The 27,799-nt window shown below is 49.4% G+C and overlaps 19 non-coding genes across 19 annotated transcripts; all 19 read left to right on the top strand.

Annotated features, from left to right (window-relative positions):
• Positions 1-134: 134 nt before the first annotated feature.
• On the top strand, positions 135-208 carry Trnat-agu (transfer RNA threonine (anticodon AGU)). Its single transcript has one exon. It is a non-coding gene; the product is annotated as a tRNA-Thr (tRNA).
• A 1,397-nt stretch (positions 209-1,605) lies between these two features.
• Positions 1,606-1,679, top strand: Trnat-agu (transfer RNA threonine (anticodon AGU)). The gene has a single exon. It is a non-coding gene; the product is annotated as a tRNA-Thr (tRNA).
• A 1,398-nt stretch (positions 1,680-3,077) lies between these two features.
• On the top strand, positions 3,078-3,151 carry Trnat-agu (transfer RNA threonine (anticodon AGU)). The gene has a single exon. It is a non-coding gene; the product is annotated as a tRNA-Thr (tRNA).
• A 1,397-nt stretch (positions 3,152-4,548) lies between these two features.
• Positions 4,549-4,622, top strand: Trnat-agu (transfer RNA threonine (anticodon AGU)). The gene has a single exon. It is a non-coding gene; the product is annotated as a tRNA-Thr (tRNA).
• A 1,387-nt stretch (positions 4,623-6,009) lies between these two features.
• Trnat-agu (transfer RNA threonine (anticodon AGU)) lies at positions 6,010-6,083 on the top strand. Its single transcript has one exon. It is a non-coding gene; the product is annotated as a tRNA-Thr (tRNA).
• A 1,398-nt stretch (positions 6,084-7,481) lies between these two features.
• Positions 7,482-7,555, top strand: Trnat-agu (transfer RNA threonine (anticodon AGU)). Its single transcript has one exon. It is a non-coding gene; the product is annotated as a tRNA-Thr (tRNA).
• Positions 7,556-8,953: 1,398 nt separating this feature from the next.
• On the top strand, positions 8,954-9,027 carry Trnat-agu (transfer RNA threonine (anticodon AGU)). The gene has a single exon. It is a non-coding gene; the product is annotated as a tRNA-Thr (tRNA).
• A 1,398-nt stretch (positions 9,028-10,425) lies between these two features.
• On the top strand, positions 10,426-10,499 carry Trnat-agu (transfer RNA threonine (anticodon AGU)). The gene has a single exon. It is a non-coding gene; the product is annotated as a tRNA-Thr (tRNA).
• A 1,398-nt stretch (positions 10,500-11,897) lies between these two features.
• Trnat-agu (transfer RNA threonine (anticodon AGU)) lies at positions 11,898-11,971 on the top strand. Its single transcript has one exon. It is a non-coding gene; the product is annotated as a tRNA-Thr (tRNA).
• A 1,398-nt stretch (positions 11,972-13,369) lies between these two features.
• On the top strand, positions 13,370-13,443 carry Trnat-agu (transfer RNA threonine (anticodon AGU)). The gene has a single exon. It is a non-coding gene; the product is annotated as a tRNA-Thr (tRNA).
• A 1,387-nt stretch (positions 13,444-14,830) lies between these two features.
• Trnat-agu (transfer RNA threonine (anticodon AGU)) lies at positions 14,831-14,904 on the top strand. The gene has a single exon. It is a non-coding gene; the product is annotated as a tRNA-Thr (tRNA).
• A 1,397-nt stretch (positions 14,905-16,301) lies between these two features.
• On the top strand, positions 16,302-16,375 carry Trnat-agu (transfer RNA threonine (anticodon AGU)). Its single transcript has one exon. It is a non-coding gene; the product is annotated as a tRNA-Thr (tRNA).
• A 1,387-nt stretch (positions 16,376-17,762) lies between these two features.
• On the top strand, positions 17,763-17,836 carry Trnat-agu (transfer RNA threonine (anticodon AGU)). Its single transcript has one exon. It is a non-coding gene; the product is annotated as a tRNA-Thr (tRNA).
• Positions 17,837-19,223: 1,387 nt separating this feature from the next.
• Positions 19,224-19,297, top strand: Trnat-agu (transfer RNA threonine (anticodon AGU)). The gene has a single exon. It is a non-coding gene; the product is annotated as a tRNA-Thr (tRNA).
• A 1,397-nt stretch (positions 19,298-20,694) lies between these two features.
• On the top strand, positions 20,695-20,768 carry Trnat-agu (transfer RNA threonine (anticodon AGU)). The gene has a single exon. It is a non-coding gene; the product is annotated as a tRNA-Thr (tRNA).
• A 1,387-nt stretch (positions 20,769-22,155) lies between these two features.
• On the top strand, positions 22,156-22,229 carry Trnat-agu (transfer RNA threonine (anticodon AGU)). The gene has a single exon. It is a non-coding gene; the product is annotated as a tRNA-Thr (tRNA).
• Positions 22,230-23,616: 1,387 nt separating this feature from the next.
• Positions 23,617-23,690, top strand: Trnat-agu (transfer RNA threonine (anticodon AGU)). Its single transcript has one exon. It is a non-coding gene; the product is annotated as a tRNA-Thr (tRNA).
• Positions 23,691-25,086: 1,396 nt separating this feature from the next.
• Trnat-agu (transfer RNA threonine (anticodon AGU)) lies at positions 25,087-25,160 on the top strand. Its single transcript has one exon. It is a non-coding gene; the product is annotated as a tRNA-Thr (tRNA).
• Positions 25,161-26,547: 1,387 nt separating this feature from the next.
• On the top strand, positions 26,548-26,621 carry Trnat-agu (transfer RNA threonine (anticodon AGU)). Its single transcript has one exon. It is a non-coding gene; the product is annotated as a tRNA-Thr (tRNA).
• Positions 26,622-27,799: the final 1,178 nt, after the last annotated feature.

Genomic DNA, 27,799 nt, shown 5'->3' with positions numbered 1-27,799 from the left:
CGATACAGAATGCACGAAACCTGAAAGACACCCTCACTGATACATAGAGAGTAGTGTTTGTCTGCGGAATAATGGGAGTGCAAGGGTCTGTGACGTTGATATGACTGTATGTAGCACTACTAGTTATCGGGGTGGGTGGGCGTAGCTCAGATGGTAGAGCGCTCGCTTAGTGTGCGAGAGGTACTGGGATCGATACCCAGCGCCTCCAGAATTTTTAACACACCTACATGCGCACCTTGCCATGCAAGTGGAATAATTCCCAACCGGCAGAGGTGTGTAGGCAGATACAAGCGAACGATTAGCATCCACAATTGCGCCGATTTCACGTAAATCCCACTGCACGTTGCCATTCTTTGCGTGCAGTCGGCTGCTACTGGTGTTGCTGGTTGTGACTGCTGATAACAGATGCCGTAGCAATCAATTCATGGAGTGAGTTGTATGTTTTGCGATAGTCTGTCTCTGACAAGGAAGCACAGGTGATATAGGTGCGAACACAGGAAGCTTGCAGCCCCTCGCTGCCTGCAGACACAGAGCAGCCACACTAGAAGAGCGGCCTAAGCAGTAGGCGAAATGTGCTCATTCGCTTTGGCGCGACGTCGAACTATAAATAAGGCTGTCACTAGCGTGAGCGTTGCGTGAGCGTCGTGTAAAGTCGGAAAAGTCATCTGCATGGGTGATTGCCAAGTTTGGGGAGCGTTTCGTAGTACGATCAGTGCAATGGGGACGCGGAAACTTGCTGTGTCCCAGTGTTTGCAGTTGGACGACAAGAGTTTTACACAGTAGCAAAGAGCGAGGCACTGAGTTGGCATGAACAATGGAGAGCACAATGGGGCTCGAGATGTGCTTGTTACCTCAGGTGCTGTGTGATTGTGGACAAGGAGTGAAATGGACCAATTTGTGACCGCCCTTTCAATTTAAGACGTTCAAAACAGACGGAATTTGCATTCGTAATACCAGAGCATCGGAACTACTTGGAACTCTTGTGTATATGAACGTGTCCGCGCCTTTGTATTCTGGTACCTTCGCCGCTACAAACCAACCAACCATCGTGTCCGTGCACATCAGAGTCGCAAAGAATGGAGAACAGCCAGGCTTGGTCGTGTGTGTAGCTGTAGCTCAGTTGGCAGATCGTTCGCTTAGCGTGTGAACGGTCTCGGGTTCAAGCCCCGGCTTCTCCATGTTTTGTGGTCAGTGCATGGTAAGTGTTGGTCGCGGCGAACATAAACGCACGCAAGAAGTTGCAAAACCAGCGTCACAGACTGATATGATGTATACTGTCATAAGGAGAGCAAGATGTAAGTGTGGGGACCCGCTGTTATCGTGGTGTTATCGAGTGCAGATCTGTCTTAGGTATCACGGCTTAACGTCAATGAAGTCTAGAGGTGGACAACACGTTCGTCTTACTCAGAGCGGTGTCTGAACTCTATTTTCGACGTTATGCGTGCCACTTTCATTGTGGCCAACTACGATTCGATACAGAATGCACGAAACCTGAAAGACACCCTCACTGATACATAGAGAGTAGTGTTTGTCTGCGGAATAATGGGAGTGCAAGGGTCTGTGACGTTGATATGACTGTATGTAGCACTACTAGTTATCGGGGTGGGTGGGCGTAGCTCAGATGGTAGAGCGCTCGCTTAGTGTGCGAGAGGTACTGGGATCGATACCCAGCGCCTCCAGAATTTTTAACACACCTACATGCGCACCTTGCCATGCAAGTGGAATAATTCCCAACCGGCAGAGGTGTGTAGGCAGATACAAGCGAACGATTAGCATCCACAATTGCGCCGATTTCACGTAAATCCCACTGCACGTTGCCATTCTTTGCGTGCAGTCGGCTGCTACTGGTGTTGCTGGTTGTGACTGCTGATAACAGATGCCGTAGCAATCAATTCATGGAGTGAGTTGTATGTTTTGCGATAGTCTGTCTCTGACAAGGAAGCACAGGTGATATAGGTGCGAACACAGGAAGCTTGCAGCCCCTCGCTGCCTGCAGACACAGAGCAGCCACACTAGAAGAGCGGCCTAAGCAGTAGGCGAAATGTGCTCATTCGCTTTGGCGCGACGTCGAACTATAAATAAGGCTGTCACTAGCGTGAGCGTTGCGTGAGCGTCGTGTAAAGTCGGAAAAGTCATCTGCATGGGTGATTGCCAAGTTTGGGGAGCGTTTCGTAGTACGATCAGTGCAATGGGGACGCGGAAACTTGCTGTGTCCCAGTGTTTTGCAGTTGGACGACAAGAGTTTTACACAGTAGCAAAGAGCGAGGCACTGAGTTGGCATGAACAATGGAGAGCACAATGGGGCTCGAGATGTGCTTGTTACCTCAGGTGCTGTGTGATTGTGGACAAGGAGTGAAATGGACCAATTTGTGACCGCCCTTTCAATTTAAGACGTTCAAAACAGACGGAATTTGCATTCGTAATACCAGAGCATCGGAACTACTTGGAACTCTTGTGTATATGAACGTGTCCGCGCCTTTGTATTCTGGTACCTTCGCCGCTACAAACCAACCAACCATCGTGTCCGTGCACATCAGAGTCGCAAAGAATGGAGAACAGCCAGGCTTGGTCGTGTGTGTAGCTGTAGCTCAGTTGGCAGATCGTTCGCTTAGCGTGTGAACGGTCTCGGGTTCAAGCCCCGGCTTCTCCATGTTTTGTGGTCAGTGCATGGTAAGTGTTGGTCGCGGCGAACATAAACGCACGCAAGAAGTTGCAAAACCAGCGTCACAGACTGATATGATGTATACTGTCATAAGGAGAGCAAGATGTAAGTGTGGGGACCGGCTGTTATCGTGGTGTTATCGAGTGCAGATCTGTCTTAGGTATCACGGCTTAACGTCAATGAAGTCTAGAGGTGGACAACACGTTCGTCTTACTCAGAGCGGTGTCTGAACTCTATTTTCGACGTTATGCGTGCCACTTTCATTGTGGCCAACTACGATTCGATACAGAATGCACGAAACCTGAAAGACACCCTCACTGATACATAGAGAGTAGTGTTTGTCTGCGGAATAATGGGAGTGCAAGGGTCTGTGACGTTGATATGACTGTATGTAGCACTACTAGTTATCGGGGTGGGTGGGCGTAGCTCAGATGGTAGAGCGCTCGCTTAGTGTGCGAGAGGTACTGGGATCGATACCCAGCGCCTCCAGAATTTTTAACACACCTACATGCGCACCTTGCCATGCAAGTGGAATAATTCCCAACCGGCAGAGGTGTGTAGGCAGATACAAGCGAACGATTAGCATCCACAATTGCGCCGATTTCACGTAAATCCCACTGCACGTTGCCATTCTTTGCGTGCAGTCGGCTGCTACTGGTGTTGCTGGTTGTGACTGCTGATAACAGATGCCGTAGCAATCAATTCATGGAGTGAGTTGTATGTTTTGCGATAGTCTGTCTCTGACAAGGAAGCACAGGTGATATAGGTGCGAACACAGGAAGCTTGCAGCCCCTCGCTGCCTGCAGACACAGAGCAGCCACACTAGAAGAGCGGCCTAAGCAGTAGGCGAAATGTGCTCATTCGCTTTGGCGCGACGTCGAACTATAAATAAGGCTGTCACTAGCGTGAGCGTTGCGTGAGCGTCGTGTAAAGTCGGAAAAGTCATCTGCATGGGTGATTGCCAAGTTTGGGGAGCGTTTCGTAGTACGATCAGTGCAATGGGGACGCGGAAACTTGCTGTGTCCCAGTGTTTGCAGTTGGACGACAAGAGTTTTACACAGTAGCAAAGAGCGAGGCACTGAGTTGGCATGAACAATGGAGAGCACAATGGGGCTCGAGATGTGCTTGTTACCTCAGGTGCTGTGTGATTGTGGACAAGGAGTGAAATGGACCAATTTGTGACCGCCCTTTCAATTTAAGACGTTCAAAACAGACGGAATTTGCATTCGTAATACCAGAGCATCGGAACTACTTGGAACTCTTGTGTATATGAACGTGTCCGCGCCTTTGTATTCTGGTACCTTCGCCGCTACAAACCAACCAACCATCGTGTCCGTGCACATCAGAGTCGCAAAGAATGGAGAACAGCCAGGCTTGGTCGTGTGTGTAGCTGTAGCTCAGTTGGCAGATCGTTCGCTTAGCGTGTGAACGGTCTCGGGTTCAAGCCCCGGCTTCTCCATGTTTTGTGGTCAGTGCATGGTAAGTGTTGGTCGCGGCGAACATAAACGCACGCAAGAAGTTGCAAAACCAGCGTCACAGACTGATATGATGTATACTGTCATAAGGAGAGCAAGATGTAAGTGTGGGGACCCGCTGTTATCGTGGTGTTATCGAGTGCAGATCTGTCTTAGGTATCACGGCTTAACGTCAATGAAGTCTAGAGGTGGACAACACGTTCGTCTTACTCAGAGCGGTGTTTGAACTCTATTTTCGACGTTATGCGTGCCACTTTCATTGTGGCCAACTACGATTCGATACAGAATGCACGAAACCTGAAAGACACCCTCACTGATACATAGAGAGTAGTGTTTGTCTGCGGAATAATGGGAGTGCAAGGGTCTGTGACGTTGATATGACTGTATGTAGCACTACTAGTTATCGGGGTGGGTGGGCGTAGCTCAGATGGTAGAGCGCTCGCTTAGTGTGCGAGAGGTACTGGGATCGATACCCAGCGCCTCCAGAATTTTTAACACACCTACATGCGCACCTTGCCATGCAAGTGGAATAATTCCCAACCGGCAGAGGTGTGTAGGCAGATACAAGCGAACGATTAGCATCCACAATTGCGCCGATTTCACGTAAATCCCACTGCACGTTGCCATTCTTTGCGTGCAGTCGGCTGCTACTGGTGTTGCTGGTTGTGACTGCTGATAACAGATGCCGTAGCAATCAATTCATGGAGTGAGTTGTATGTTTTGCGATAGTCTGTCTCTGACAAGGAAGCACAGGTGATATAGGTGCGAACACAGGAAGCTTGCAGCCCCTCGCTGCCTGCAGACACAGAGCAGCCACACTAGAAGAGCGGCCTAAGCAGTAGGCGAAATGTGCTCATTCGCTTTGGCGCGACGTCGAACTATAAATAAGGCTGTCACTAGCGTGAGCGTCGTGTAAAGTCGGAAAAGTCATCTGCATGGGTGATTGCCAAGTTTGGGGAGCGTTTCGTAGTACGATCAGTGCAATGGGGACGCGGAAACTTGCTGTGTCCCAGTGTTTTGCAGTTGGACGACAAGAGTTTTACACAGTAGCAAAGAGCGAGGCACTGAGTTGGCATGAACAATGGAGAGCACAATGGGGCTCGAGATGTGCTTGTTACCTCAGGTGCTGTGTGATTGTGGACAAGGAGTGAAATGGACCAATTTGTGACCGCCCTTTCAATTTAAGACGTTCAAAACAGACGGAATTTGCATTCGTAATACCAGAGCATCGGAACTACTTGGAACTCTTGTGTATATGAACGTGTCCGCGCCTTTGTATTCTGGTACCTTCGCCGCTACAAACCAACCAACCATCGTGTCCGTGCACATCAGAGTCGCAAAGAATGGAGAACAGCCAGGCTTGGTCGTGTGTGTAGCTGTAGCTCAGTTGGCAGATCGTTCGCTTAGCGTGTGAACGGTCTCGGGTTCAAGCCCCGGCTTCTCCATGTTTTGTGGTCAGTGCATGGTAAGTGTTGGTCGCGGCGAACATAAACGCACGCAAGAAGTTGCAAAACCAGCGTCACAGACTGATATGATGTATACTGTCATAAGGAGAGCAAGATGTAAGTGTGGGGACCCGCTGTTATCGTGGTGTTATCGAGTGCAGATCTGTCTTAGGTATCACGGCTTAACGTCAATGAAGTCTAGAGGTGGACAACACGTTCGTCTTACTCAGAGCGGTGTCTGAACTCTATTTTCGACGTTATGCGTGCCACTTTCATTGTGGCCAACTACGATTCGATACAGAATGCACGAAACCTGAAAGACACCCTCACTGATACATAGAGAGTAGTGTTTGTCTGCGGAATAATGGGAGTGCAAGGGTCTGTGACGTTGATATGACTGTATGTAGCACTACTAGTTATCGGGGTGGGTGGGCGTAGCTCAGATGGTAGAGCGCTCGCTTAGTGTGCGAGAGGTACTGGGATCGATACCCAGCGCCTCCAGAATTTTTAACACACCTACATGCGCACCTTGCCATGCAAGTGGAATAATTCCCAACCGGCAGAGGTGTGTAGGCAGATACAAGCGAACGATTAGCATCCACAATTGCGCCGATTTCACGTAAATCCCACTGCACGTTGCCATTCTTTGCGTGCAGTCGGCTGCTACTGGTGTTGCTGGTTGTGACTGCTGATAACAGATGCCGTAGCAATCAATTCATGGAGTGAGTTGTATGTTTTGCGATAGTCTGTCTCTGACAAGGAAGCACAGGTGATATAGGTGCGAACACAGGAAGCTTGCAGCCCCTCGCTGCCTGCAGACACAGAGCAGCCACACTAGAAGAGCGGCCTAAGCAGTAGGCGAAATGTGCTCATTCGCTTTGGCGCGACGTCGAACTATAAATAAGGCTGTCACTAGCGTGAGCGTTGCGTGAGCGTCGTGTAAAGTCGGAAAAGTCATCTGCATGGGTGATTGCCAAGTTTGGGGAGCGTTTCGTAGTACGATCAGTGCAATGGGGACGCGGAAACTTGCTGTGTCCCAGTGTTTTGCAGTTGGACGACAAGAGTTTTACACAGTAGCAAAGAGCGAGGCACTGAGTTGGCATGAACAATGGAGAGCACAATGGGGCTCGAGATGTGCTTGTTACCTCAGGTGCTGTGTGATTGTGGACAAGGAGTGAAATGGACCAATTTGTGACCGCCCTTTCAATTTAAGACGTTCAAAACAGACGGAATTTGCATTCGTAATACCAGAGCATCGGAACTACTTGGAACTCTTGTGTATATGAACGTGTCCGCGCCTTTGTATTCTGGTACCTTCGCCGCTACAAACCAACCAACCATCGTGTCCGTGCACATCAGAGTCGCAAAGAATGGAGAACAGCCAGGCTTGGTCGTGTGTGTAGCTGTAGCTCAGTTGGCAGATCGTTCGCTTAGCGTGTGAACGGTCTCGGGTTCAAGCCCCGGCTTCTCCATGTTTTGTGGTCAGTGCATGGTAAGTGTTGGTCGCGGCGAACATAAACGCACGCAAGAAGTTGCAAAACCAGCGTCACAGACTGATATGATGTATACTGTCATAAGGAGAGCAAGATGTAAGTGTGGGGACCCGCTGTTATCGTGGTGTTATCGAGTGCAGATCTGTCTTAGGTATCACGGCTTAACGTCAATGAAGTCTAGAGGTGGACAACACGTTCGTCTTACTCAGAGCGGTGTCTGAACTCTATTTTCGACGTTATGCGTGCCACTTTCATTGTGGCCAACTACGATTCGATACAGAATGCACGAAACCTGAAAGACACCCTCACTGATACATAGAGAGTAGTGTTTGTCTGCGGAATAATGGGAGTGCAAGGGTCTGTGACGTTGATATGACTGTATGTAGCACTACTAGTTATCGGGGTGGGTGGGCGTAGCTCAGATGGTAGAGCGCTCGCTTAGTGTGCGAGAGGTACTGGGATCGATACCCAGCGCCTCCAGAATTTTTAACACACCTACATGCGCACCTTGCCATGCAAGTGGAATAATTCCCAACCGGCAGAGGTGTGTAGGCAGATACAAGCGAACGATTAGCATCCACAATTGCGCCGATTTCACGTAAATCCCACTGCACGTTGCCATTCTTTGCGTGCAGTCGGCTGCTACTGGTGTTGCTGGTTGTGACTGCTGATAACAGATGCCGTAGCAATCAATTCATGGAGTGAGTTGTATGTTTTGCGATAGTCTGTCTCTGACAAGGAAGCACAGGTGATATAGGTGCGAACACAGGAAGCTTGCAGCCCCTCGCTGCCTGCAGACACAGAGCAGCCACACTAGAAGAGCGGCCTAAGCAGTAGGCGAAATGTGCTCATTCGCTTTGGCGCGACGTCGAACTATAAATAAGGCTGTCACTAGCGTGAGCGTTGCGTGAGCGTCGTGTAAAGTCGGAAAAGTCATCTGCATGGGTGATTGCCAAGTTTGGGGAGCGTCTCGTAGTACGATCAGTGCAATGGGGACGCGGAAACTTGCTGTGTCCCAGTGTTTTGCAGTTGGACGACAAGAGTTTTACACAGTAGCAAAGAGCGAGGCACTGAGTTGGCATGAACAATGGAGAGCACAATGGGGCTCGAGATGTGCTTGTTACCTCAGGTGCTGTGTGATTGTGGAAAAGGAGTGAAATGGACCAATTTGTGACCGCCCTTTCAATTTAAGACGTTCAAAACAGACGGAATTTGCATTCGTAATACCAGAGCATCGGAAATACTTGGAACTCTTGTGTATATGAACGTGTCCGCGCCTTTGTATCCTGGTATCTTCGCCGCTACAAACCAACCAACCATCGTGTCCGTGCACATCAGAGTCGCAAAGAATGGAGAACAGCCAGGCTTGGTCGTGTGTGTAGCTGTAGCTCAGTTGGCAGATCGTTCGCTTAGCGTGTGAACGGTCTCGGGTTCAAGCCCCGGCTTCTCCATGTTTTGTGGTCAGTGCATGGTAAGTGTTGGTCGCGGCGAACATAAACGCACGCAAGAAGTTGCAAAACCAGCGTCACAGACTGATATGATGTATACTGTCATAAGGAGAGCAAGATGTAAGTGTGGGGACCGGCTGTTATCGTGGTGTTATCGAGTGCAGATCTGTCTTAGGTATCACGGCTTAACGTCAATGAAGTCTAGAGGTGGACAACACGTTCGTCTTACTCAGAGCGGTGTCTGAACTCTATTTTCGACGTTATGCGTGCCACTTTCATTGTGGCCAACTACGATTCGATACAGAATGCACGAAACCTGAAAGACACCCTCACTGATACATAGAGAGTAGTGTTTGTCTGCGGAATAATGGGAGTGCAAGGGTCTGTGACGTTGATATGACTGTATGTAGCACTACTAGTTATCGGGGTGGGTGGGCGTAGCTCAGATGGTAGAGCGCTCGCTTAGTGTGCGAGAGGTACTGGGATCGATACCCAGCGCCTCCAGAATTTTTAACACACCTACATGCGCACCTTGCCATGCAAGTGGAATAATTCCCAACCGGCAGAGGTGTGTAGGCAGATACAAGCGAACGATTAGCATCCACAATTGCGCCGATTTCACGTAAATCCCACTGCACGTTGCCATTCTTTGCGTGCAGTCGGCTGCTACTGGTGTTGCTGGTTGTGACTGCTGATAACAGATGCCGTAGCAATCAATTCATGGAGTGAGTTGTATGTTTTGCGATAGTCTGTCTCTGACAAGGAAGCACAGGTGATATAGGTGCGAACACAGGAAGCTTGCAGCCCCTCGCTGCCTGCAGACACAGAGCAGCCACACTAGAAGAGCGGCCTAAGCAGTAGGCGAAATGTGCTCATTCGCTTTGGCGCGACGTCGAACTATAAATAAGGCTGTCACTAGCGTGAGCGTTGCGTGAGCGTCGTGTAAAGTCGGAAAAGTCATCTGCATGGGTGATTGCCAAGTTTGGGGAGCGTCTCGTAGTACGATCAGTGCAATGGGGACGCGGAAACTTGCTGTGTCCCAGTGTTTTGCAGTTGGACGACAAGAGTTTTACACAGTAGCAAAGAGCGAGGCACTGAGTTGGCATGAACAATGGAGAGCACAATGGGGCTCGAGATGTGCTTGTTACCTCAGGTGCTGTGTGATTGTGGAAAAGGAGTGAAATGGACCAATTTGTGACCGCCCTTTCAATTTAAGACGTTCAAAACAGACGGAATTTGCATTCGTAATACCAGAGCATCGGAAATACTTGGAACTCTTGTGTATATGAACGTGTCCGCGCCTTTGTATCCTGGTATCTTCGCCGCTACAAACCAACCAACCAGCGAGTCCGTGCACATCAGAGTCGCAAAGAATGGAGAACAGCCAGGCTTGGTCGTGTGTGTAGCTGTAGCTCAGTTGGCAGATCGTTCGCTTAGCGTGTGAACGGTCTCGGGTTCAAGCCCCGGCTTCTCCATGTTTTGTGGTCAGTGCATGGTAAGTGTTGGTCGCGGCGAACATAAACGCACGCAAGAAGTTGCAAAACCAGCGTCACAGACTGATATGATGTATACTGTCATAAGGAGAGCAAGATGTAAGTGTGGGGACCGGCTGTTATCGTGGTGTTATCGAGTGCAGATCTGTCTTAGGTATCACGGCTTAACGTCAATGAAGTCTAGAGGTGGACAACACGTTCGTCTTACTCAGAGCGGTGTCTGAACTCTATTTTCGACGTTATGCGTGCCACTTTCATTGTGGCCAACTACGATTCGATACAGAATGCACGAAACCTGAAAGACACCCTCACTGATACATAGAGAGTAGTGTTTGTCTGCGGAATAATGGGAGTGCAAGGGTCTGTGACGTTGATATGACTGTATGTAGCACTACTAGTTATCGGGGTGGGTGGGCGTAGCTCAGATGGTAGAGCGCTCGCTTAGTGTGCGAGAGGTACTGGGATCGATACCCAGCGCCTCCAGAATTTTTAACACACCTACATGCGCACCTTGCCATGCAAGTGGAATAATTCCCAACCGGCAGAGGTGTGTAGGCAGATACAAGCGAACGATTAGCATCCACAATTGCGCCGATTTCACGTAAATCCCACTGCACGTTGCCATTCTTTGCGTGCTGTCGGCTGCTACTGGTGTTGCTGGTTGTGACTGCTGATAACAGATGCCGTAGCAATCAATTCATGGAGTGAGTTGTATGTTATGCGATAGTCTGTCTCTGACAAGGAAGCACAGGTGATATAGGTGCGAACACAGGAAGCTTGCAGCCCCTCGCTGCCTGCAGACACAGAACAGCCACACTAGAAGAGCGGCCTAAGCAGTAGGCGAAATGTGCTCATTCGCTTTGGCGCGACGTCGAACTATAAATAAGGCTGTCACTAGCGTGAGCGTTGCGTGAGCGTCGTGTAAAGTCGGAAAAGTCATCTGCATGGGTGATTGCCAAGTTTGGGGAGCGTTTCGTAGTACGATCAGTGCAATGGAGACGCGGAAACTTGCTGTGTCCCAGTGTTTTGCAGTTGGACGACAAGAGTTTTACACAGTAGCAAAGAGCGAGGCACTGAGTTGGCATGAACAATGGAGAGCACAATGGGGCTCGAGATGTGCTTGTTACCTCAGGTGCTGTGTGATTGTGGACAAGGAGTGAAATGGACCAATTTGTGACCGCCCTTTCAATTTAAGACGTTCAAAACAGACGGAATTTGCATTCGTAATACCAGAGCATCGGAAATACTTGGAACTCTTGTGTATATGAACGTGTCCGCGCCTTTGTATTCTGGTACCTTCGCCGCTACAAACCAACCAACCATCATGTCCGTGCACATCAGAGTCGCAAAGAATGGAGAACAGCCAGGCTTGGTCGTGTGTGTAGCTGTAGCTCAGTTGGCAGATCGTTCGCTTAGCGTGTGAACGGTCTCCGGTTCAAGCCCCGGCTTCTCCATGTTTTGTGGTCAGTGCATGGTAAGTGTTTGTCGCGGCGAACATAAACGCACGCAAGAAGTTGCAAAACCAGCGTCACAGACTGATATGATGTATACTGTCATAAGGAGAGCAAGATGTAAGTGTGGGGACCGGCTGTTATCGTGGTGTTATCGAGTGCAGATCTGTCTTAGGTATCACGGCTTAACGTCAATGAAGTCTAGAGGTGGACAACACGTTCGTCTTACTCAGAGCGGTGTCTGAACTCTATTTTCGACGTTATGCGTGCCACTTTCATTGTGGCCAACTACGATTCGATACAGAATGCACGAAACCTGAAAGACACCCTGACTGATACATAGAGAGTAGTGTTTGTCTGCGGAATAATGGGAGTGCAAGGGTCTGTGACGTTGATATGACTGTATGTAGCACTACTAGTTATCGGGGTGGGTGGGCGTAGCTCAGATGGTAGAGCGCTCGCTTAGTGTGCGAGAGGTACTGGGATCGATACCCAGCGCCTCCAGAATTTTTAACACACCTACATGCGCACCTTGCCATGCAAGTGGAATAATTCCCAACCGGCAGAGGTGTGTAGGCAGATACAAGCGAACGATTAGCATCCACAATTGCGCCGATTTCACGTAAATCCCACTGCACCTTGCCATTCTTTGCGTGCAGTCGGCTGCTACTGGTGTTGCTGGTTGTGACTGCTGATAACAGATGCCGTAGCAATCAATTCATGGAGTGAGTTGTATGTTATGCGATAGTCTGTCTCTGACAAGGAAGCACAGGTGATATAGGTGCGAACACAGGAAGCTTGCAGCCCCTCGCTGCCTGCAGACACAGAACAGCCACACTAGAAGAGCGGCCTAAGCAGTAGGCGAAATGTGCTCATTCGCTTTGGCGCGACGTCGAACTATAAATAAGGCTGTCACTAGCGTGAGCGTTGCGTGAGCGTCGTGTAAAGTCGGAAAAGTCATCTGCATGGGTGATTGCCAAGTTTGGGGAGCGTTTCGTAGTACGATCAGTGCAATGGAGACGCGGAAACTTGCTGTGTCCCAGTGTTTTGCAGTTGGACGACAAGAGTTTTACACAGTAGCAAAGAGCGAGGCACTGAGTTGGCATGAACAATGGAGAGCACAATGGGGCTCGAGATGTGCTTGTTACCTCAGGTGCTGTGTGATTGTGGACAAGGAGTGAAATGGACCAATTTGTGACCGCCCTTTCAATTTAAGACGTTCAAAACAGACGGAATTTGCATTCGTAATACCAGAGCATCGGAAATACTTGGAACTCTTGTGTATATGAACGTGTCCGCGCCTTTGTATTCTGGTACCTTCGCCGCTACAAACCAACCAACCATCATGTCCGTGCACATCAGAGTCGCAAAGAATGGAGAACAGCCAGGCTTGGTCGTGTGTGTAGCTGTAGCTCAGTTGGCAGATCGTTCGCTTAGCGTGTGAACGGTCTCCGGTTCAAGCCCCGGCTTCTCCATGTTTTGTGGTCAGTGCATGGTAAGTGTTTGTCGCGGCGAACATAAACGCACGCAAGAAGTTGCAAAACCAGCGTCACAGACTGATATGATGTATACTGTCATAAGGAGAGCAAGATGTAAGTGTGGGGACCGGCTGTTATCGTGGTGTTATCGAGTGCAGATCTGTCTTAGGTATCACGGCTTAACGTCAATGAAGTCTAGAGGTGGACAACACGTTCGTCTTACTCAGAGCGGTGTCTGAACTCTATTTTCGACGTTATGCGTGCCACTTTCATTGTGGCCAACTACGATTCGATACAGAATGCACGAAACCTGAAAGACACCCTGACTGATACATAGAGAGTAGTGTTTGTCTGCGGAATAATGGGAGTGCAAGGGTCTGTGACGTTGATATGACTGTATGTAGCACTACTAGTTATCGGGGTGGGTGGGCGTAGCTCAGATGGTAGAGCGCTCGCTTAGTGTGCGAGAGGTACTGGGATCGATACCCAGCGCCTCCAGAATTTTTAACACACCTACATGCGCACCTTGCCATGCAAGTGGAATAATTCCCAACCGGCAGAGGTGTGTAGGCAGATACAAGCGAACGATTAGCATCCACAATTGCGCCGATTTCACGTAAATCCCACTGCACGTTGCCATTCTTTGCGTGCAGTCGGCTGCTACTGGTGTTGCTGGTTGTGACTGCTGATAACAGATGCCGTAGCAATCAATTCATGGAGTGAGTTGTATGTTTTGCGATAGTCTGTCTCTGACAAGGAAGCACAGGTGATATAGGTGCGAACACAGGAAGCTTGCAGCCCCTCGCTGCCTGCAGACACAGAGCAGCCACACAAGAAGAGCGGCCTAAGCAGTAGGCGAAATGTGCTCATTCGCTTTGGCGCGACGTCGAACTATAAATAAGGCTGTCACTAGCGTGAGCGTCGTGTAAAGTCGGAAAAGTCATCTGCATGGGTGATTGCCAAGTTTGGGGAGCGTTTCGTAGTACGATCAGTGCAATGGGGACGCGGAAACTTGCTGTGTCCCAGTGTTTTGCAGTTGGACGACAAGAGTTTTACACAGTAGCAAAGAGCGAGGCACTGAGTTGGCATGAACAATGGAGAGCACAATGGGGCTCGAGATGTGCTTGTTACCTCAGGTGCTGTGTGATTGTGGACAAGGAGTGAAATGGACCAATTTGTGACCGCCCTTTCAATTTAAGACGTTCAAAACAGACGGAATTTGCATTCGTAATACCAGAGCATCGGAAATACTTGGAACTCTTGTGTATATGAACGTGTCCGCGCCTTTGTATTCTGGTACCTTCGCCGCTACAAACCAACCAACCATCGTGTCCGTGCACATCAGAGTCGCAAAGAATGGAGAACAGCCAGGCTTGGTCGTGTGTGTAGCTGTAGCTCAGTTGGCAGATCGTTCGCTTAGCGTGTGAACGGTCTCGGGTTCAAGCCCCGGCTTCTCCATGTTTTGTGGTCAGTGCATGGTAAGTGTTGGTCGCGGCGAACATAAACGCACGCAAGAAGTTGCAAAACCAGCGTCACAGACTGATATGATGTATACTGTCATAAGGAGAGCAAGATGTAAGTGTGGGGACCGGCTGTTATCGTGGTGTTATCGAGTGCAGATCTGTCTTAGGTATCACGGCTTAACGTCAATGAAGTCTAGAGGTGGACAACACGTTCGTCTTACTCAGAGCGGTGTCTGAACTCTATTTTCGACGTTATGCGTGCCACTTTCATTGTGGCCAACTACGATTCGATACAGAATGCACGAAACCTGAAAGACACCCTCACTGATACATAGAGAGTAGTGTTTGTCTGCGGAATAATGGGAGTGCAAGGGTCTGTGACGTTGATATGACTGTATGTAGCACTACTAGTTATCGGGGTGGGTGGGCGTAGCTCAGATGGTAGAGCGCTCGCTTAGTGTGCGAGAGGTACTGGGATCGATACCCAGCGCCTCCAGAATTTTTAACACACCTACATGCGCACCTTGCCATGCAAGTGGAATAATTCCCAACCGGCAGAGGTGTGTAGGCAGATACAAGCGAACGATTAGCATCCACAATTGCGCCGATTTCACGTAAATCCCACTGCACGTTGCCATTCTTTGCGTGCAGTCGGCTGCTACTGGTGTTGCTGGTTGTGACTGCTGATAACAGATGCCGTAGCAATCAATTCATGGAGTGAGTTGTATGTTTTGCGATAGTCTGTCTCTGACAAGGAAGCACAGGTGATATAGGTGCGAACACAGGAAGCTTGCAGCCCCTCGCTGCCTGCAGACACAGAGCAGCCACACTAGAAGAGCGGCCTAAGCAGTAGGCGAAATGTGCTCATTCGCTTTGGCGCGACGTCGAACTATAAATAAGGCTGTCACTAGCGTGAGCGTTGCGTGAGCGTCGTGTAAAGTCGGAAAAGTCATCTGCATGGGTGATTGCCAAGTTTGGGGAGCGTTTCGTAGTACGATCAGTGCAATGGGGACGCGGAAACTTGCTGTGTCCCAGTGTTTTGCAGTTGGACGACAAGAGTTTTACACAGTAGCAAAGAGCGAGGCACTGAGTTGGCATGAACAATGGAGAGCACAATGGGGCTCGAGATGTGCTTGTTACCTCAGATGCTGTGTGATTGTGGACAAGGAGTGAAATGGACCAATTTGTGACCGCCCTTTCAATTTAAGACGTTCAAAACAGACGGAATTTGCATTCGTAATACCAGAGCATCGAAACTACTTGGAACTCTTGTGTATATGAACGTGTCCGCGCCTTTGTATTCTGGTACCTTCGCCGCTACAAACCAACCAACCATCGTGTCCTTGCACATCAGAGTCGCAAAGAATGGAGAATAGCCAGGCTTGGTCGTGTGTGTAGCTGTAGCTCAGTTGGCAGATCGTTCGCTTAGCGTGTGGACGGTCTCAGGTTCAAGCCCCGGCTCCTCCATGTTTTGTGGTCAGTGCATGGTAAGTGTTGGTCGGGGCGAACATAAACGCACGCAAGAAGTTGCAAAACCAGCGTCACAGACTGATATGATGTATACTGTCATAAGGAGAGCAAGATGTAAGTGTGGGGACCGGCTGTTATCGTGGTGTCATCGAGTGCAGATCTGTCTTAGGTATCACGGCTTAACGTCATTGAAGTCTAGAGGTGGACAACACGTTCGTCTTACTCAGAGCGGTGTCTGAACTCTATTTTCGACGTTATGCGTGCTACTTTCATTGTGGCCAACTACGATTCGATACAGAATGCACGAAATCTGAAAGACACCCTCACTGATACATAGAGAGTAGTGTTTGTCTGCGGAATAATGGGAGTGCAAGGGTCTGTGACGTTGATATGACTGTATGTAGCACTACTAGTTATCGGGGGGGTGGGCGTAGCTCAGATGGTAGAGCGCTCGCTTAGTGTGCGAGAGGTACTGGGATCGATACCCAGCGCCTCCAGAATTTTTAACACACCTACATGCGCACCTTGCCATGCAAGTGGAATAATTCCCAACCGGCAGAGGTGTGTAGGCAGATACAAGCGAACGATTAGCATCCACAATTGCGCCGATTTCACGTAAATCCCACTGCACGTTGCCATTCTTTGCGTGCAGTCGGCTGCTACTGGTGTTGCTGGTTGTGACTGCTGATAACAGATGCCGTAGCAATCAATTCATGGAGTGAGTTGTATGTTTTGCGATAGTCTGTCTCTGACAAGGAAGCACAGGTGATATAGGTGCGAACACAGGAAGCTTGCAGCCCCTCGCTGCCTGCAGACACAGAGCAGCCACACTAGAAGAGCGGCCTAAGCAGTAGGCGAAATGTGCTCATTCGCTTTGGCGCGACGTCGAACTATAAATAAGGCTGTCACTAGCGTGAGCGTCGTGTAAAGTCGGAAAAGTCATCTGCATGGCTGATTGCCAAGTTTGGGGAGCGTTTCGTAGTACGATCAGTGCAATGGGGACGCGGAAACTTGCTGTGTCCCAGTGTTTTGCAGTTGGACGACAAGAGTTTTACACAGTAGCAAAGAGCGAGGCACTGAGTTGGCATGAACAATGGAGAGCACAATGGGGCTCGAGATGTGCTTGTTACCTCAGGTGCTGTGTGATTGTGGACAAGGAGTGAAATGGACCAATTTGTGACCGCCCTTTCAATTTAAGACGTTCAAAACAGACGGAATTTGCATTCGTAATACCAGAGCATCGGAAATACTTGGAACTCTTGTGTATATGAACGTGTCCGCGCCTTTGTATTCTGGTACCTTCGCCGCTACAAACCAACCAACCATCATGTCCGTGCACATCAGAGTCGCAAAGAATGGAGAACAGCCAGGCTTGGTCGTGTGTGTAGCTGTAGCTCAGTTGGCAGATCGTTCGCTTAGCGTGTGAACGGTCTCGGGTTCAAGCCCCGGCTTCTCCATGTTTTGTGGTCAGTGCATGGTAAGTGTTTGTCGCGGCGAACATAAACGCACGCAAGAAGTTGCAAAACCAGCGTCACAGACTGATATGATGTATACTGTCATAAGGAGAGCAAGATGTAAGTGTGGGGACCGGCTGTTATCGTGGTGTTATCGAGTGCAGATCTGTCTTAGGTATCACGGCTTAACGTCAATGAAGTCTAGAGGTGGACAACACGTTCGTCTTACTCAGAGCGGTGTCTGAACTCTATTTTCGACGTTATGCGTGCCACTTTCATTGTGGCCAACTACGATTCGATACAGAATGCACGAAACCTGAAAGACACCCTCACTGATACATAGAGAGTAGTGTTTGTCTGCGGAATAATGGGAGTGCAAGGGTCTGTGACGTTGATATGACTGTATGTAGCACTACTAGTTGTCGGGGTGGGTGGGCGTAGCTCAGATGGTAGAGCGCTCGCTTAGTGTGCGAGAGGTACTGGGATCGATACCCAGCGCCTCCAGAATTTTTAACACACCTACATGCGCACCTTGCCATGCAAGTGGAATAATTCCCAACCGGCAGAGGTGTGTAGGCAGATACAAGCGAACGATTAGCATCCACAATTGCGCCGATTTCACGTAAATCCCACTGCACGTTGCCATTCTTTGCGTGCAGTCGGCTGCTACTGGTGTTGCTGGTTGTGACTGCTGATAACAGATGCCGTAGCAATCAAATCATGGAGTGAGTTGTATGTTTTGCGATAGTCAGTCTCTGACAAGGAAGCACAGGTGATATAGGTGCGAACACAGGAAGCTTGCAGCCCCTCGCTGCCTGCAGACACAGAGCAGCCACACTAGAAGAGCGGCCTAAGCAGTAGGCGAAATGTGCTCATTCGCTTTGGCGCGACGTCGAACTATAAATAAGGCTGTCACTAGCGTGAGCGTCGTGTAAAGTCGGAAAAGTCATCTGCATGGGTGATTGCCAAGTTTGGGGAGCGTTTCGTAGTACGATCAGTGCAATGGGGACGCGGAAACTTGCTGTGTCCCAGTGTTTTGCAGTTGGACGACAAGAGTTTTACACAGTAGCAAAGAGCGAGGCACTGAGTTGGCATGAACAATGGAGAGCACAATGGGGCTCGAGATGTGCTTGTTACCTCAGGTGCTGTGTGATTGTGGACAAGGAGTGAAATGGACCAATTTGTGACCGCCCTTTCAATTTAAGACGTTCAAAACAGACGGAATTTGCATTCGTAATACCAGAGCATCGGAAATACTTGGAACTCTTGTGTATATGAACGTGTCCGCGCCTTTGTATTCTGGTACCTTCGCCGCTACAAACCAACCAACCATCATGTCCGTGCACATCAGAGTCGCAAAGAATGGAGAACAGCCAGGCTTGGTCGTGTGTGTAGCTGTAGCTCAGTTGGCAGATCGTTCGCTTAGCGTGTGAACGGTCTCGGGTTCAAGCCCCGGCTTCTCCATGTTTTGTGGTCAGTGCATGGTAAGTGTTTGTCGCGGCGAACATAAACGCACGCAAGAAGTTGCAAAACCAGCGTCACAGACTGATATGATGTATACTGTCATAAGGAGAGCAAGATGTAAGTGTGGGGACCGGCTGTTATCGTGGTGTTATCGAGTGCAGATCTGTCTTAGGTATCACGGCTTAACGTCAATGAAGTCTAGAGGTGGACAACACGTTCGTCTTACTCAGAGCGGTGTCTGAACTCTATTTTCGACGTTATGCGTGCCACTTTCATTGTGACCAACTACGATTCGATACAGAATGCACGAAACCTGAAAGACACCCTCACTGATACATAGAGAGTAGTGTTTGTCTGCGGAATAATGGGAGTGCAAGGGTCTGTGACGTTGATATGACTGTATGTAGCACTACTAGTTATCGGGGTGGGTGGGCGTAGCTCAGATGGTAGAGCGCTCGCTTAGTGTGCGAGAGGTACTGGGATCGATACCCAGCGCCTCCAGAATTTTTAACACACCTACATGCGCACCTTGCCATGCAAGTGGAATAATTCCCAACCGGCAGAGGTGTGTAGGCAGATACAAGCGAACGATTAGCATCCACAATTGCGCCGATTTCACGTAAATCCCACTGCACGTTGCCATTCTTTGCGTGCAGTCGGCTGCTACTGGTGTTGCTGGTTGTGACTGCTGATAACAGATGCCGTAGCAATCAATTCATGGAGTGAGTTGTATGTTTTGCGATAGTCTGTCTCTGACAAGGAAGCACAGGTGATATAGGTGCGAACACAGGAAGCTTGCAGCCCCTCGCTGCCTGCAGACACAGAGCAGCCACACTAGAAGAGCGGCCTAAGCAGTAGGCGAAATGTGCTCATTCGCTTTGGCGCGACGTCGAACTATAAATAAGGCTGTCACTAGCGTGAGCGTTGCGTGAGCGTCGTGTAAAGTCGGAAAAGTCATCTGCATGGGTGATTGCCAAGTTTGGGGAGCGTTTCGTAGTACGATCAGTGCAATGGGGACGCGGAAACTTGTTGTGTCCCAGTGTTCTGCAGTTGGACGACAAGAGTTTTACACAGTAGCAAAGAGCGAGGCACTGAGTTGGCATGAACAATGGAGAGCACAATGGGGCTCGAGATATGCTTGTTACCTCAGGTGCTGTGTGATTGTGGACAAGGAGTGAAATGGACCAATTTGTGACCGCCCTTTCAATTCAAGACGTTCAAAACAGACGGAATTTGCATTCGTAATACCAGAGCATCGAAACTACTTGGAACTCTTGTGTATATGAACGTGTCCGCACCTTTGTATTCTGGTACCTTCGCCGCTACAAACCAACCAACCATCGTGTCCTTGCACATCAGAGTCGCAAAGAATGGAGAATAGCCAGGCTTGGTCGTGTGTGTAGCTGTAGCTCAGTTGGCAGATCGTTCGCTTAGCGTGTGGACGGTCTCAGGTTCAAGCCCCGGCTCCTCCATGTTTTGTGGTCAGTGCATGGTAAGTGTTGGTCGGGGCGAACATAAACGCACGCAAGAAGTTGCAAAACCAGCGTCACAGACTGATATGATGTATACTGTCATAAGGAGAGCAAGATGTAAGTGTGGGGACCGGCTGTTATCGTGGTGTCATCGAGTGCAGATCTGTCTTAGGTATCACGGCTTAACGTCATTGAAGTCTAGAGGTGGACAACACGTTCATCTTACTCAGAGCGGTGTCTGAACTCTATTTTCGACGTTATGCGTGCTACTTTCATTGTGGCCAACTACGATTCGATACAGAATGCACGAAATCTGAAAGACACCCTCACTGATACATAGAGAGTAGTGTTTGTCTGCGGAATAATGGGAGTGCAAGGGTCTGTGACGTTGATATGACTGTATGTAGCACTACTAGTTATCGGGGGGGTGGGCGTAGCTCAGATGGTAGAGCGCTCGCTTAGTGTGCGAGAGGTACTGGGATCGATACCCAGCGCCTCCAGAATTTTTAACACACCTACATGCGCACCTTGCCATGCAAGTGGAATAATTCCCAACCGGCAGAGGTGTGTAGGCAGATACAAGCGAACGATTAGCATCCACAATTGCGCCGATTTCACGTAAATCCCACTGCACGTTGCCATTCTTTGCGTGCAGTCGGCTGCTACTGGTGTTGCTGGTTGTGACTGCTGATAACAGATGCCGTAGCAATCAATTCATGGAGTGAGTTGTATGTTTTGCGATAGTCTGTCTCTGACAAGGAAGCACAGGTGATATAGGTGCGAACACAGGAAGCTTGCAGCCCCTCGCTGCCTGCAGACACAGAGCAGCCACACTAGAAGAGCGGCCTAAGCAGTAGGCGAAATGTGCTCATTCGCTTTGGCGCGACGTCGAACTATAAATAAGGCTGTCACTAGCGTGAGCGTCGTGTAAAGTCGGAAAAGTCATCTGCATGGCTGATTGCCAAGTTTGGGGAGCGTTTCGTAGTACGATCAGTGCAATGGGGACGCGGAAACTTGCTGTGTCCCAGTGTTTTGCAGTTGGACGACAAGAGTTTTACACAGTAGCAAAGAGCGAGGCACTGAGTTGGCATGAACAATGGAGAGCACAATGGGGCTCGAGATGTGCTTGTTACCTCAGGTGCTGTGTGATTGTGGACAAGGAGTGAAATGGACCAATTTGTGACCGCCCTTTCAATTTAAGACGTTCAAAACAGACGGAATTTGCATTCGTAATACCAGAGCATCGGAAATACTTGGAACTCTTGTGTATATGAACGTGTCCGCGCCTTTGTATTCTGGTACCTTCGCCGCTACAAACCAACCAACCATCATGTCCGTGCACATCAGAGTCGCAAAGAATGGAGAACAGCCAGGCTTGGTCGTGTGTGTAGCTGTAGCTCAGTTGGCAGATCGTTCGCTTAGCGTGTGAACGGTCTCGGGTTCAAGCCCCGGCTTCTCCATGTTTTGTGGTCAGTGCATGGTAAGTGTTTGTCGCGGCGAACATAAACGCACGCAAGAAGTTGCAAAACCAGCGTCACAGACTGATATGATGTATACTGTCATAAGGAGAGCAAGATGTAAGTGTGGGGACCGGCTGTTATCGTGGTGTTATCGAGTGCAGATCTGTCTTAGGTATCACGGCTTAACGTCAATGAAGTCTAGAGGTGGACAACACGTTCGTCTTACTCAGAGCGGTGTCTGAACTCTATTTTCGACGTTATGCGTGCCACTTTCATTGTGGCCAACTACGATTCGATACAGAATGCACGAAACCTGAAAGACACCCTCACTGATACATAGAGAGTAGTGTTTGTCTGCGGAATAATGGGAGTGCAAGGGTCTGTGACGTTGATATGACTGTATGTAGCACTACTAGTTATCGGGGTGGGTGGGCGTAGCTCAGATGGTAGAGCGCTCGCTTAGTGTGCGAGAGGTACTGGGATCGATACCCAGCGCCTCCAGAATTTTTAACACACCTACATGCGCACCTTGCCATGCAAGTGGAATAATTCCCAACCGGCAGAGGTGTGTAGGCAGATACAAGCGAACGATTAGCATCCACAATTGCGCCGATTTCACGTAAATCCCACTGCACGTTGCCATTCTTTGCGTGCAGTCGGCTGCTACTGGTGTTGCTGGTTGTGACTGCTGATAACAGATGCCGTAGCAATCAATTCATGGAGTGAGTTGTATGTTTTGCGATAGTCTGTCTCTGACAAGGAAGCACAGGTGATATAGGTGCGAACACAGGAAGCTTGCAGCCCCTCGCTGCCTGCAGACACAGAGCAGCCACACTAGAAGAGCGGCCTAAGCAGTAGGCGAAATGTGCTCATTCGCTTTGGCGCGACGTCGAACTATAAATAAGGCTGTCACTAGCGTGAGCGTCGTGTAAAGTCGGAAAAGTCATCTGCATGGGTGATTGCCAAGTTTGGGGAGCGTTTCGTAGTACGATCAGTGCAATGGGGACGCGGAAACTTGCTGTGTCCCAGTGTTTTGCAGTTGGACGACAAGAGTTTTACACAGTAGCAAAGAGCGAGGCACTGAGTTGGCATGAACAATGGAGAGCACAATGGGGCTCGAGATATGCTTGTTACCTCAGGTGCTGTGTGATTGTGGACAAGGAGTGAAATGGACCAATTTGTGACCGCCCTTTCAATTTAAGACGTTCAAAACAGACGGAATTTGCATTCGTAATACCAGAGCATCGGAAATACTTGGAACTCTTGTGTATATGAACGTGTCCGCGCCTTTGTATTCTGGTACCTTCGCCGCTACAAACCAACCAACCATCATGTCCGTGCACATCAGAGTCGCAAAGAATGGAGAACAGCCAGGCTTGGTCGTGTGTGTAGCTGTAGCTCAGTTGGCAGATCGTTCGCTTAGCGTGTGAACGGTCTCGGGTTCAAGCCCCGGCTTCTCCATGTTTTGTGGTCAGTGCATGGTAAGTGTTTGTCGCGGCGAACATAAACGCACGCAAGAAGTTGCAAAACCAGCGTCACAGACTGATATGATGTATACTGTCATAAGGAGAGCAAGATGTAAGTGTGGGGACCGGCTGTTATCGTGGTGTTATCGAGTGCAGATCTGTCTTAGGTATCACGGCTTAACGTCAATGAAGTCTAGAGGTGGACAACACGTTCGTCTTACTCAGAGCGGTGTCTGAACTCTATTTTCGACGTTATGCGTGCCACTTTCATTGTGGCCAACTACGATTCGATACAGAATGCACGAAACCTGAAAGACACCCTCACTGATACATAGAGAGTAGTGTTTGTCTGCGGAATAATGGGAGTGCAAGGGTCTGTGACGTTGATATGACTGTATGTAGCACTACTAGTTATCGGGGTGGGTGGGCGTAGCTCAGATGGTAGAGCGCTCGCTTAGTGTGCGAGAGGTACTGGGATCGATACCCAGCGCCTCCAGAATTTTTAACACACCTACATGCGCACCTTGCCATGCAAGTGGAATAATTCCCAACCGGCAGAGGTGTGTAGGCAGATACAAGCGAACGATTAGCATCCACAATTGCGCCGATTTCACGTAAATCCCACTGCACGTTGCCATTCTTTGCGTGCAGTCGGCTGCTACTGGTGTTGCTGGTTGTGACTGCTGATAACAGATGCCGTAGCAATCAATTCATGGAGTGAGTTGTATGTTTTGCGATAGTCTGTCTCTGACAAGGAAGCACAGGTGATATAGGTGCGAACACAGGAAGCTTGCAGCCCCTCGCTGCCTGCAGACACAGAGCAGCCACACTAGAAGAGCGGCCTAAGCAGTAGGCGAAATGTGCTCATTCGCTTTGGCGCGACGTCGAACTATAAATAAGGCTGTCACTAGCGTGAGCGTTGCGTGAGCGTCGTGTAAAGTCGGAAAAGTCATCTGCATGGGTGATTGCCAAGTTTGGGGAGCGTTTCGTAGTACGATCAGTGCAATGGGGACGCGGAAACTTGCTGTGTCCCAGTGTTTTGCAGTTGGACGACAAGAGTTTTACACAGTAGCAAAGAGCGAGGCACTGAGTTGGCATGAACAATGGAGAGCACAATGGGGCTCGAGATGTGCTTGTTACCTCAGATGCTGTGTGATTGTGGACAAGGAGTGAAATGGACCAATTTGTGACCGCCCTTTCAATTTAAGACGTTCAAAACAGACGGAATTTGCATTCGTAATACCAGAGCATCGAAACTACTTGGAACTCTTGTGTATATGAACGTGTCCGCGCCTTTGTATTCTGGTACCTTCGCCGCTACAAACCAACCAACCATCGTGTCCTTGCACATCAGAGTCGCAAAGAATGGAGAATAGCCAGGCTTGGTCGTGTGTGTAGCTGTAGCTCAGTTGGCAGATCGTTCGCTTAGCGTGTGGACGGTCTCAGGTTCAAGCCCCGGCTCCTCCATGTTTTGTGGTCAGTGCATGGTAAGTGTTGGTCGGGGCGAACATAAACGCACGCAAGAAGTTGCAAAACCAGCGTCACAGACTGATATGATGTATACTGTCATAAGGAGAGCAAGATGTAAGTGTGGGGACCGGCTGTTATCGTGGTGTCATCGAGTGCAGATCTGTCTTAGGTATCACGGCTTAACGTCATTGAAGTCTAGAGGTGGACAACACGTTCATCTTACTCAGAGCGGTGTCTGAACTCTATTTTCGACGTTATGCGTGCTACTTTCATTGTGGCCAACTACGATTCGATACAGAATGCACGAAACCTGAAAGACACCCTCACTGATACATAGAGAGTAGTGTTTGCTGCGGAATAATGGGAGTGCAAGGGTCTGTGACGTTGATATGACTGTATGTAGCACTACTAGTTATCGGGGGGGTGGGCGTAGCTCAGATGGTAGAGCGCTCGCTTAGTGTGCGAGAGGTACTGGGATCGATACCCAGCGCCTCCAGAATTTTTACCACACCTACATGCGCACCTTGCCATGCAAGTGGAATAATTCCCAACCGGCAGAGGTGTGTAGGCAGATACAAGCGAACGATTAGCATCCACAATTGCGCCGATTTCACGTAAATCCCACTGCACGTTGCCATTCTTTGCGTGCAGTCGGCTGCTACTGGTGTTGCTGGTTGTGACTGCTGATAACAGATGCCGTAGCAATCAATTCATGGAGTGAGTTGTATGTTTTGCGATAGTCTGTCTCTGACAAGGAAGCACAGGTGATATAGGTGCGAACACAGGAAGCTTGCAGCCCCTCGCTGCCTGCAGACACAGAGCAGCCACACTAGAAGAGCGGCCTAAGCAGTAGGCGAAATGTGCTCATTCGCTTTGGCGCGACGTCGAACTATAAATAAGGCTGTCACTAGCGTGAGCGTCGTGTAAAGTCGGAAAAGTCATCTGCATGGGTGACTGCCAAGTTTGGGGAGCGTTTCGTAGTACGATCAGTGCAATGGGGACGCGGAAACTTGCTGTGTCCCAGTGTTTTGCAGTTGGACGACAAGAGTTTTACACAGTAGCAAAGAGCGAGGCACTGAGTTGGCATAAACAATGGAGAGCACAATGGGGCTCGAGATGTGCTTGTTACCTCAGGTGCTGTGTGATTGTGGACAAGGAGTGAAATGGACCAATTTGTGACCGCCCTTTCAATTTAAGACGTTCAAAACAGACGGAATTTGCATTCGTAATACCAGAGCATCGGAAATACTTGGAACTCTTGTGTATATGAACGTGTCCGCGCCTTTGTATTCTGGTACCTTCGCCGCTACAAACCAACCAACCATCATGTCCGTGCACATCAGAGTCGCAAAGAATGGAGAACAGCCAGGCTTGGTCGTGTGTGTAGCTGTAGCTCAGTTGGCAGATCGTTCGCTTAGCGTGTGAACGGTCTCGGGTTCAAGCCCCGGCTTCTCCAAGTTTTGTGGTCAGTGCATGGTAAGTGTTTGTCGCGGCGAACATAAACGCACGCAAGAAGTTGCAAAACCAGCGTCACAGACTGATATGATGTATACTGTCATAAGGAGAGCAAGATGTAAGTGTGGGGACCGGCTGTTATCGTGGTGTTATCGAGTGCAGATCTGTCTTAGGTATCACGGCTTAACGTCAATGAAGTCTAGAGGTGGACAACACGTTCGTCTTACTCAGAGCGGTGTCTGAACTCTATTTTCGACGTTATGCGTGCCACTTTCATTGTGGCCAACTACGATTCGATACAGAATGCACGAAACCTGAAAGACACCCTGACTGATACATAGAGAGTAGTGTTTGTCTGCGGAATAATGGGAGTGCAAGGGTCTGTGACGTTGATATGACTGTATGTAGCACTACTAGTTATCGGGGTGGGTGGGCGTAGCTCAGATGGTAGAGCGCTCGCTTAGTGTGCGAGAGGTACTGGGATCGATACCCAGCGCCTCCAGAATTTTTAACACACCTACATGCGCACCTTGCCATGCAAGTGGAATAATTCCCAACCGGCAGAGGTGTGTAGGCAGATACAAGCGAACGATTAGCATCCACAATTGCGCCGATTTCACGTAAATCCCACTGCACGTTGCCATTCTTTGCGTGCAGTCGGCTGCTACTGGTGTTGCTGGTTGTGACTGCTGATAACAGATGCCGTAGCAATCAATTCATGGAGTGAGTTGTATGTTTTGCGATAGTCTGTCTCTGACAAGGAAGCACAGGTGATATAGGTGCGAACACAGGAAGCTTGCAGCCCCTCGCTGCCTGCAGACACAGAGCAGCCACACTAGAAGAGCGGCCTAAGCAGTAGGCGAAATGTGCTCATTCGCTTTGGCGCGACGTCGAACTATAAATAAGGCTGTCACTAGCGTGAGCGTCGTGTAAAGTCGGAAAAGTCATCTGCATGGGTGATTGCCAAGTTTGGGGAGCGTTTCGTAGTACGATCAGTGCAATGGGGACGCGGAAACTTGCTGTGTCCCAGTGTTTTGCAGTTGGACGACAAGAGTTTTACACAGTAGCAAAGAGCGAGGCACTGAGTTGGCATGAACAATGGAGAGCACAATGGGGCTCGAGATGTGCTTGTTACCTCAGATGCTGTGTGATTGTGGACAAGGAGTGAAATGGACCAATTTGTGACCGCCCTTTCAATTTAAGACGTTCAAAACAGACGGAATTTGCATTCGTAATACCAGAGCATCGAAACTACTTGGAACTCTTGTGTATATGAACGTGTCCGCGCCTTTGTATTCTGGTACCTTCGCCGCTACAAACCAACCAACCATCGTGTCCTTGCACATCAGAGTCGCAAAGAATGGAGAATAGCCAGGCTTGGTCGTGTGTGTAGCTGTAGCTCAGTTGGCAGATCGTTCGCTTAGCGTGTGGACGGTCTCAGGTTCAAGCCCCGGCTCCTCCATGTTTTGTGGTCAGTGCATGGTAAGTGTTGGTCGGGGCGAACATAAACGCACGCAAGAAGTTGCAAAACCAGCGTCACAGACTGATATGATGTATACTGTCATAAGGAGAGCAAGATGTAAGTGTGGGGACCGGCTGTTATCGTGGTGTTATCGAGTGCAGATCTGTCTTAGGTATCACGGCTTAACGTCATTGAAGTCTAGAGGTGGACAACACGTT

Source organism: Schistocerca gregaria, unplaced genomic scaffold, assembly GCF_023897955.1.
Source record: "Schistocerca gregaria isolate iqSchGreg1 unplaced genomic scaffold, iqSchGreg1.2 ptg000180l, whole genome shotgun sequence".
Taxonomy (NCBI): Eukaryota; Metazoa; Arthropoda; class Insecta; order Orthoptera; family Acrididae; genus Schistocerca; species Schistocerca gregaria.
The sequence above is the reverse complement of the archived record's forward strand: the minus strand, read 5'-3'. Positions and strand labels throughout refer to the sequence as shown.